The following is a 9104-nucleotide window of genomic DNA, read 5'->3' on the forward strand; positions in this document are numbered from 1 at the left end:
TTGGGACAGATGTTTGTTCCTGCTTACCTCTGATCCTGGGTGTGTCAGAGCGCCTGGGAGTGGAGCTTGCTCTGGGTGTTGTGGGACTGGCTGTGGAGCTTGCGCCCAAGGTCTGCTCTGGACCCCAGCCCAGATAGACCAGAAGGAACCCAAGTCACTGGGCTGGCAGAGTTCCTGTGTGCCTAGTCCCGATGGTCCCAGTTACTCCCAGTGTTGGGACAGATGTTGGTTCCTGCTCACCTCGATCCTGGGTGTGTCAGAGAGCCTGGGAGTGGAGCTTCCTCTGGGTGTTGTGGCAAATTACCACATTTTCACTCCCTGGTCTCCATAGGCTTGTAGCCATATAATACAAAGATGCATTCAATCCAACTTAAACATTTCCATAGTCTATCACAGTCTCAATACTACTTAAAAATCCAAAGTTTAATTTTTCTGAGACTCATTGCCATCTCTTAACCATAATCCCTCATAAAATCAAGAGGCAGATCACATCCTCCCAGCATACAGTGGACATACATGACCTCCAAAGGGAGGAGAGGGGGCCTAGTCAGCAAATGCTGGAACTGTGGTCATGGCAGAAGCTGCCTAGCTCTGCTCTTTGCTTGGGCTGGAACTTGGTCTCTTCTTTCAGTTACATTTGCATCAGCTTTCTGTGGCTGGTGGTTTTCTCACTGGCTTAAAAGCTTTCTTTTAATTTCTTCTCCCAGTCTCAAGCTTAGCTGGTTGGGTCTTACTGTGAGGGCACTACTCCCTCTTCCCATTTAGCATCAGGCTTTTTTTTTTAATTAACTTATCTCCTTGAGGACTGGACTTAGCTCCATTATCCTTCCAGTGCTAGTGCTTCTTTTCATCTCAAACTGTACTTTTTTTCTCTTTGTCCACCTTGCTCCTTTTCATTATAGATCTTCATAAGAGTGATTACTAGCCGGGCCATGGTTGTGTGCCTCTAATCCCAGCACTTGGGAGGCAGAGACAGGCAGATTTCTGAGTTCAAGAACAGCCAGGGCCATGTAGAGAAACCCTGTCTCAAAAAATAAAAACAAAAACAAAAACAACAACAAAAAAAGGTGATTACTATTAACCAACTGACACAGTCAAGGCTAGGTTGTTTTGGAATCTCCTCTTCCAATGTCATTAATCTAAAATTCTTCAGTATAGCCTTAAGCATTTTTTAGAACAAGGACAGAAAGCAGCCGCATGCTTTGCCAAAATATCACAAGATCTCTAGGCTACCTACTAATATTGTTTCCCTCTGAAACGTCTTGAGCTGGTCCCCCACAATTCAAATTGCCCTCTACATTGTCTTCTGTGTTCCTATTAGTATAGCCCATTAAGCTCTGCTTAAAGCAATCAACCACTTTTGTTGTTCAAAATCCCATACTCCTCCATATTTCTCCAACAAACAGCATGGTAAGTCCTGTCACAGCAATACCCTGTCCCTAGTATCAACTTGTTTTAGTCACTCTCCCATTGCTGTGAAGACATACCACACGAGGCATGTCTCTTAGAAGAGAAAGCAGGTATTTAACTAGGGTTTGGTTGTAGTTTCAGAGGTTTGGTTTATTATCATCATGGCAGTGAACATGGAGGCATACAGGGCTGGAGCCGTAGCTGAGAGGGACATTCTGGTCCATAGGCCTCTAGAATGAAGGAGTGTGAAGCATGCTCTGCTTGCTGTGGGCTTTGAAATCCCAAAGCCCAACCCATGGGAGCGACACACACTTCCTCCACCAAGGCCACTTAATCCTTCTCAAATAAATGCCACTTCCTGATGACTAAGCATTTAAATATTCTAGCCTATGAAGGCCATTTCTTTTTTGTTTTTTGTTTTGTTTTTGTTTTTGTTTTTTGAGACAAGGTTTCTCTGTGTAGCCCTGGCTATCCTGGAACTCACTCTGTAGACCAGGCTGGCCTACCTCTGCCTCCCAAGTGCTGGGATTAAAGGCATGCACCACCAACTGCCTGGCCTGAAGGCCATTCTTTTTTTTGTTTTGTTTTTGTTTTGTTTGTTTTTTTCAAGACAGGGTTTCTCTGTGTAGCTCTGGCTGTCCTGAAACTCACTCTGTGGACCAGGCTGGCCCGAAGGCCATTCTTATTCAAACAGTCACATAAAGGATAGGGTAAGGCTTGCTAGACTACAAAAAACCTCAAAATTCATGAAGGAAAAATTCGATACTGGAACTGTATCAAAGATTTCATTGCATGAAAATTTAAAGATAATGTCAGAAACACAGAAAATATTAAAGGAGAGAAACTAAATGTAACATTTAACAAAAGATAAATATTCTTTGGAAGGCAGCTGTGCACACCATTAAGCCACCAACACACTATGGAAGATAAATATTCATTGTATATATGAATTATGTTCTAGGCTGGAATGATGCCTTTGGGTAAGAGTGTGTATTGTTCTTCTAGAGGACTGAAGGTCAGTCCTCAATATCTGTATAGGGTGACTTACAACTACCTGTAACTCTAGCTCCAGAAAGATTTGATGCCTCTAGCATACTTAGCCATCTGCATTTATGTGCACACTATCCTACACACACATATACAAAATTTAAAATCATAAAAATAAACATTTTTAAAAAAATGAATTATCTTCTGATAAGAGACAGTCAAGCCACTAGATATGAGAAAAATGTTTGTAAACAAATGATTTGAGGCAGGGTCTTACCCTGTGACTCAGATTGACCTCAAACTCATTGTATATCCCAGATTGGTCTTCGAGTCCAGATCCCTCTACCTCAGCCTATTTCTGAGCTGGATTTTAGTATTGTACCCCCACACCCAGCTGAAATGGAGGTTTTTAAATGAGGAAAAGACCATGGCTAGTAGCTATGAAATTATGCTCAATAATAACACAAAGATACATATACACCTACATATATATTTTTTACCTATCAGTCATTCCTTATTTCAACAAATATTTACTAATTTTTCTACTACCTTGGCATACAGTGAGGAAAACACAAATACTTCATATTTCATGGGACTTCTATTCATGGAGAAAGATCCATAAATACAACAAAGAATAAGAAATTAATGATAGGGGGCTGGAGAGATAGCTCAGCTGTTAAGAGCACTGGCTTCTCTTGTAGTGGACTATGATTCTGTTTCCAACATCCATATGGTAGGTCATAACCCTCTGTAACTACAATTCCAGAGGATCTCATGTCCTCTTCTGGCCCCTGAGAGCACAGGCATGCAGAAACTCTCACAAACATAAAGGAGAAATAAGTCGTAAGTGTATTAGAAGGTGATAAACTGGTCTGATAATACTGACATATAAGGAATTGTCATACAAGAAAAAAAAAGTTCATAAAAGGGATGAACTTACAGGGTTACTTTGGTTAACTGTGGAGAAACTTTTTTTTTTTTTTGAGGCAGGGTTTCTCTGTGTAGGCTTGGCTGTCCTGGAACTCACTCTGTAGACCAGGCTGACCTCGAACTCAGAAATCGGCCTGCCTCTACCTCCCAAGTGCTGGGGTGTGCACCACCACCGCCCGGTGAGAAACGTTTTAAAAACCTAAATGAAGTGAATGATTTTCAGAAAAATATAAATGATCAAATTGATTTTAGAAGGTTGAGAAAAAATGATCAAAATATTTTAAAACCTTTGGAGAAGACTGCTCATAATAAAAGAAGTTTAAAGATGGGATGCTGCCGAGCCATGGCGGCGCATGCCTTTAATCCCAGCACTTGGAAGGCAGAGGCAGGCCGATTTCTGAGTTCGAGGCCATCCTGGTCTCCAGAGTGAGTTCCAAGACAGTCAGGGCTATACAGAGAAACCCTGTCTCGAGAAAAAGAAATTACCTTCACGGTGTCCAGTCAATATGTGTTTGTCAACCTTGGTGAAAGTACTGCATTATCCTATCTTGGCAAGTACGAAATTCTATTCCTAAGTCACTTTCTATCATTAACTTGCATTTATCAACCTAAACCATCATATTAGACCTCATAATATTTTCTTACATCCTAAACAACTTAAGTATAATGTCCAACTATAATTATGTAGCCTTTGACCCCATTAGAGACCTCAGCAGTATAAATATTACCTGAGTGAACAGGAAGCACAGAGAAGCAGCTTCCAGACTATAGAAATGACAGACTGCTGGTCAGTCACCAAAACTTCTTCTGCAACATTTGAGCATCCATCTTTGGCCTATAGGCTCAGAATATCCCACAGACTTTTGTAAATCAGGAATTTTGAAGACTTGCCTACTTTGTCTTGGCAAAGTTCTGCACTCATTTTTTCTGTGTCTTTCTTGTTCAAGTTTTGGGCAGTATGCTGTTAAGGCAAGGGCAGGTTTTTGCCTAGTGTCTAGCTTTGTCACATTTGAAGCAAATTCCATAGAGAGATTCTTTGATGCTCATCATCTTCTTTGAAGTTTTATTGGGTTGCTGCCAGTTGATGTGTCTCAAAAAGCCTTAATTATTAATAAAAGGCCTTTTATTAATAAAACACCATAAATGCCACATTCTACAGATCTTTGAAGTATTTAAAATACCAACCATCTTTCTAAGGTATATCTGAATAGGCAAACATTGCTTGTTTCTAGCTATTTACTATTTGTGTAACTTTGAAAACATCTATAGGAGGCTAAATAAAATTTATTTCTGTAATTTAACTAGTATTCATGATGACCACAAGTTTGATTGACTACTAACTTGCATTTTTTAATTATCCTAAACAATTTGTAATAGTAGGCTTTAAGGACTAGAACTTTACATCACGTTTAAAAATGAGTTGCAGGGCTGGTGAGATGGCTCAGTAGGTAAGAGCACTGACTGCTCTTCTGAAGGTCATGAGTTCAAATCCCAGCAACCACATGGTGGCTCACAACCATCCTTAATGAGATCTGACGCCCTCTTCTGGTGTGTCTGAAGACAGCTACAGTGTACTGACATATAGCAATAAGTAAGTCTTTAAAAAAAAATGAGTTGCAATGGTACAGTACCTTAAACAGGAGTCAAAACATATACCCAGTACATTACATATATGCAGTGAAATAGGACCTTAAATTTTTACCAGGATATAAAACTCCATGTCAATCTAAATATTTAGCTTGTTGATGCTCTTTATTTTAAAAGTTGATTCAATAATCTACTCTTTTATCCTATTATTCCTATATCCCCCATCCTTTTTTTTATCCCCACTCCTCCCCTCCCCCCAACACTAGATAGAGAAAGAAGGATAAAGAGAAAAAGAGAAGATCCTTGAATCTAACCTCCTATACTTTTCTTCCTGATCAAGACCATTTACAACTTGTGGTTAACCCCTCTTTAATGATGACAAACTTCCATCATGTTTGGAATGATCATAAAACCACCCACCCCATCTCCTGGGAGTGAGGCCATCATTCTCTTAAAATTGCTTCCAGCTGTCTGGGGTGAAGGCATCTTTTGGGGGCCCTAAGATAGAACACTGAAGAAAACAATTTTAAAATTTTCTTAACCCAGTGTTTTTCATGGGTAAAATCAATCAGGATTATAGATGTTTACCACCCAGGTAGGTTTTCTTTTTTAAATTCTGAAATGACATAAAAGGATTTTCAATATTAGTCTTTTGACTTAAACTTTTTTTTTATAGTATAGAATAGAGTTTATTTAGGGCATGGGGGAGGCAGTTAAGAGGATAGCAGAGGCAGAGAAAGGCAGAGAGAAGGAGAGAATAGAGAAGTGGGGGCTGGCCATGACCTCTTGGAGAGAGGGGGGAAGAGAGGGGGAGCAAGGGGGCAAGAGGCAAGAGAGAGGCAAGAGTGACTTAAACTTTTTTTTAAAGAATTATTTTACATATATGAGTACACTTTAGCTGTCTTCAGACACACCAGAAGAGGTCATCAGATCCCATTACAGATGGTTGTGAGCCACTATGTGATTGCTGGGAATTGAACTCAGGATCTCTGGAAGAGCAGTTATTGCTCTTAACTGCTGAGCCATCTCTCCAGCCCTTCTGTAAACTTTTATTCCATTCTAATTTCCCATTTTATTACTGTTTCTCTATCATCTATGTATCCATCCATCCATCCATCCATCCATCCATCCATCCATCCATCTATCTATCTATCTATCTATCTATCTATCTATCTATCTATCTATCTACCTATCTATCTATCTTGTGTATTTTTGGTTGTCCTAGAACATCCTCTGTAGACTGGGCAGGCTTCTTTCACAGATATCTGCCTGCCTCTTGCCTGTCAGGTGCTGAGATTAAAGGCCTGTACTAACACAGCGCGGCCTAATTTCCCATTTAAGAGGTGGGAGATAAATCCAGATGTGGAGGCACACGCCTATATTTCCAAGATCTGGAAGACAGAAGCAGGTGGGAGTTATGTGAGTTCAAAACCAGCCTAGAGCTGCATAGGGTGTGCCAGACCTTTTCTTTAAAAAGGGGGTGAGGAGGTGAACAGTAAAGGCGAGAATACCTAGCATATTTAAATCATTATATAATAAATGGATGGTACTTTGTGATACTGAGGGAATAGTAATCAGAGATGGCTTCATGGAAAAGAGGACAAGAAAGACCAGCATAGTTTGCAGGTTCTGAAATCTTGAGTGATGCTACCCAGACCGCTGCAAGTGTAGGACCAGCCATAGCTGGCGATTGCCCCCTTCCGGCAGAGGGCGGCCTTGCCCCTGACAGCGTCTCCCGAGAACGCCGAGCCTGAGGCACGCAGGCGCGGTGAGCGGAGGAGGGCTTTAGACGAAGATGCGCATGCGTGTAGTCCCATGGAGGCGGTAGCTGCTTCGTCGCCGCGACTGGAGGCCGAGTGCTAAACTGTGTGTGGCACGGATGGGATCCAGCTGTTAGTCGGTAGGCATAGGTAGGGCCGCTGCCTTGCGGGGAGCCGGGGACTGGATGGCAGAGGTCCTTAGCGCCGGCCCCGAGCGGTCCCTGTGAGGTCGCGGTCGACTATTGTATGTGTCGCAGCCGCTGCGTACAAGATGGCGGCGGCGGGGCGGGCGGAGCCGAGGGACCCCGGGTGGGCCTCGGCCGTGGCCTGGTCCCCTCGCCCCTGGCGGACCGCGCCGTCGCGCCGCAGTGCCGCCGGGCGCAGCCGCCTGCAGCCGCTGCTCTGCGTAGGGGCGGGCGGCGCCATCCTGGAGTCCGGCCGCCCCTTCCCCAGCGCCGCGGGTCTGCCGCTCCTCAGGCCTGACAGCTAGCGGGGAGTCCGCCGCGTGCCCGAGCGCCGTTCCGAGCCCCGTGGGCCGCGTGCGCCCTTAGCCGGGCTGGAAGAGCGTCCCCGCAGGGGGTCTGGTCTGGCACGGTGTGCGGGGTGTCGCGGGCCAAGCGCCCCAGTGAGCACCGAAGCCGAGATTGTCGGCCCAGGGATGTCGTCGAAAATGGCGGTGACACTTCCACATTCTTAGAGGAGTCGTGGACACCGATGTATGGGGATGTGTGCTTGTGTTGGTGTGGTTCCTAGGTTGGGGGGAGAGCCGAGAGGTCTGTACCGCGGACTCTCTTCTCCGAGGATGTTTGAGACGCCCTTTGTCGTAATTGCGTGTGAGGGAGTCTCAGTATTACAAAATCTTTGAGCTTGACAATGATTGTAGCCTCGAGCTATTTAATATTAAAATTACCCTTTGGCAGTTTGGGAATTCTGGAAGGAACACTCAGTGTGAAAAGTTCTGAAGAAAAGCTTCTTACCAGGATCCACCCGACCATGTGGAGTCATCTCTCTTAACCAGTTTTGAAATTGTTCATGCTCACATAAAATTCTCCTTCTCGTCATTTTGTGTATGAAGGGTTAACTTGTTTTTCAAGGGAGTTGTGTTTACTGCTTAAGTTTAGAAATTTAAAATGACAGACTGGAAAAAGGTTACAAGAAAAATTAATATAAGGATGTTACCACAGGAAAATAAAGTTGTTTATTACATTTTTTCAAAATGTTATTAATGATTATACACTTAAGATATAGAGAGCTCATGCTGCATTTTGCTTTACAAAATTTGACTTTTATATTTCCATGTTCTGTAGTGTGTACTTTCATATTTGTGGAATCTAAAATGTAATATACTAAAATATGCTAGGCCATTCCCCGCCATGTCATTTGTGTTGGAACCAATGGCTAAAGATAAAAAACAGTTGAAAGAAGTTGAAAAAATCTCTTTGTTTTGATTAACTGGTTTTAAAATGTATTCATGACACATATATTACCTTGTACACTGAATGCGTTGTAGTTTTCTGCATTTGTTACGGAATGTGCTTTTACCGTAAATTCTAGTTCTAAAAAAGGTTCTCGCAGTCATCATTTTCTAGATGTTGTAAGAGTGTTTTAAGATCTCTGAAATTTTGGTTTTTATGTAATAAACAAAAATGATGAGTCTAATGGGCAGAGAGTAGGTTTTGGAACCAGAAGTTATGGATTCAAATCCATCGTTCTCTTATGTGTGAGACTTTAGTTGTTTTAGTCTTTCTGAATTTTCTTTTTTCTTATTGGTAAACTTGCACTATTTGTTTGAGCTTTCTTTTAGTATACTGAGATCCAGTATGGAGTGCTCTTGTCCTTCAGCATATAGATGTTTCTTAATTATTTATTTCAAATATTACTTATTTCAAAATTTAATGTGACTAGGTAACATCTTCTGATAGAAATTTGTAGCCTGTGGATACTTCCTCTTAACAAAAAAACCGGAATTTAGACTAATTGAAAACTATCAAACTTGAAGATAGTTTGCATCTATAAATTTTATATATGACTTTTATTGCATTTACCAGAATTTAGTATTTAGAGTAATAGTTTGCTGACTGTTTATTTATAAAATCTTTCTAGGTAGCTAGCCTAGAACTCATTAAATTAGATCAGGGTATAAATTAGATCAGGGTGACCTTGGATTTGGAGGTAGAGGTAGTACAATAACTCTCAAGTGCTAGGATTTCAGGCATGACCCTTGCTTTATGGCAGAGTAACTGTTATGTATTGGATGCTCCAGTATTGAATATATGAACTCAACTCATAGATGCAAGAGCCTGGGTGGGTTTTCATACTTACTCACTGTGCCTTGCCATTGATGATGGTTTGAATAAGTCTATCCAGTTTCTTCTTCTTCTTCTTCTTCTTCTTCTTCTTCTTCTTCTTCTTCTTCTTCTTCTTCTTCTT

At 41.8% G+C, this 9104-nt stretch overlaps 1 protein-coding gene across 12 annotated transcripts in view; it reads left to right on the plus strand.

The window, feature by feature from the left end:
* The window catches only part of Znf638 (zinc finger protein 638), a 141515-nt gene that overhangs the window by 56502 nt on the left and 75909 nt on the right, over nucleotides 1-9104 (plus strand). For 4 of the 12 annotated variants that reach the window (XM_031382329.1, XM_031382336.1, XM_031382333.1 and 1 more), the window contains exon 1: nucleotides 6691-6814. The exons of 2 other annotated variants lie outside the window; for them this stretch is intronic. The gene's annotated coding sequence lies outside the window, so the exon portion shown is untranslated. Of the gene's footprint in view, nucleotides 1-6687; nucleotides 6825-9104 lie in introns of those variants that run through there. 6 more of the 12 variants (XM_031382334.1, XM_031382337.1, XM_031382339.1 and 3 more) reach the window with 3 other exon arrangements.

The sequence above is a fragment of the Mastomys coucha genome, unplaced genomic scaffold (assembly GCF_008632895.1).
Source record: "Mastomys coucha isolate ucsf_1 unplaced genomic scaffold, UCSF_Mcou_1 pScaffold20, whole genome shotgun sequence".
Classification (NCBI taxonomy): Eukaryota; Metazoa; Chordata; class Mammalia; order Rodentia; family Muridae; genus Mastomys; species Mastomys coucha.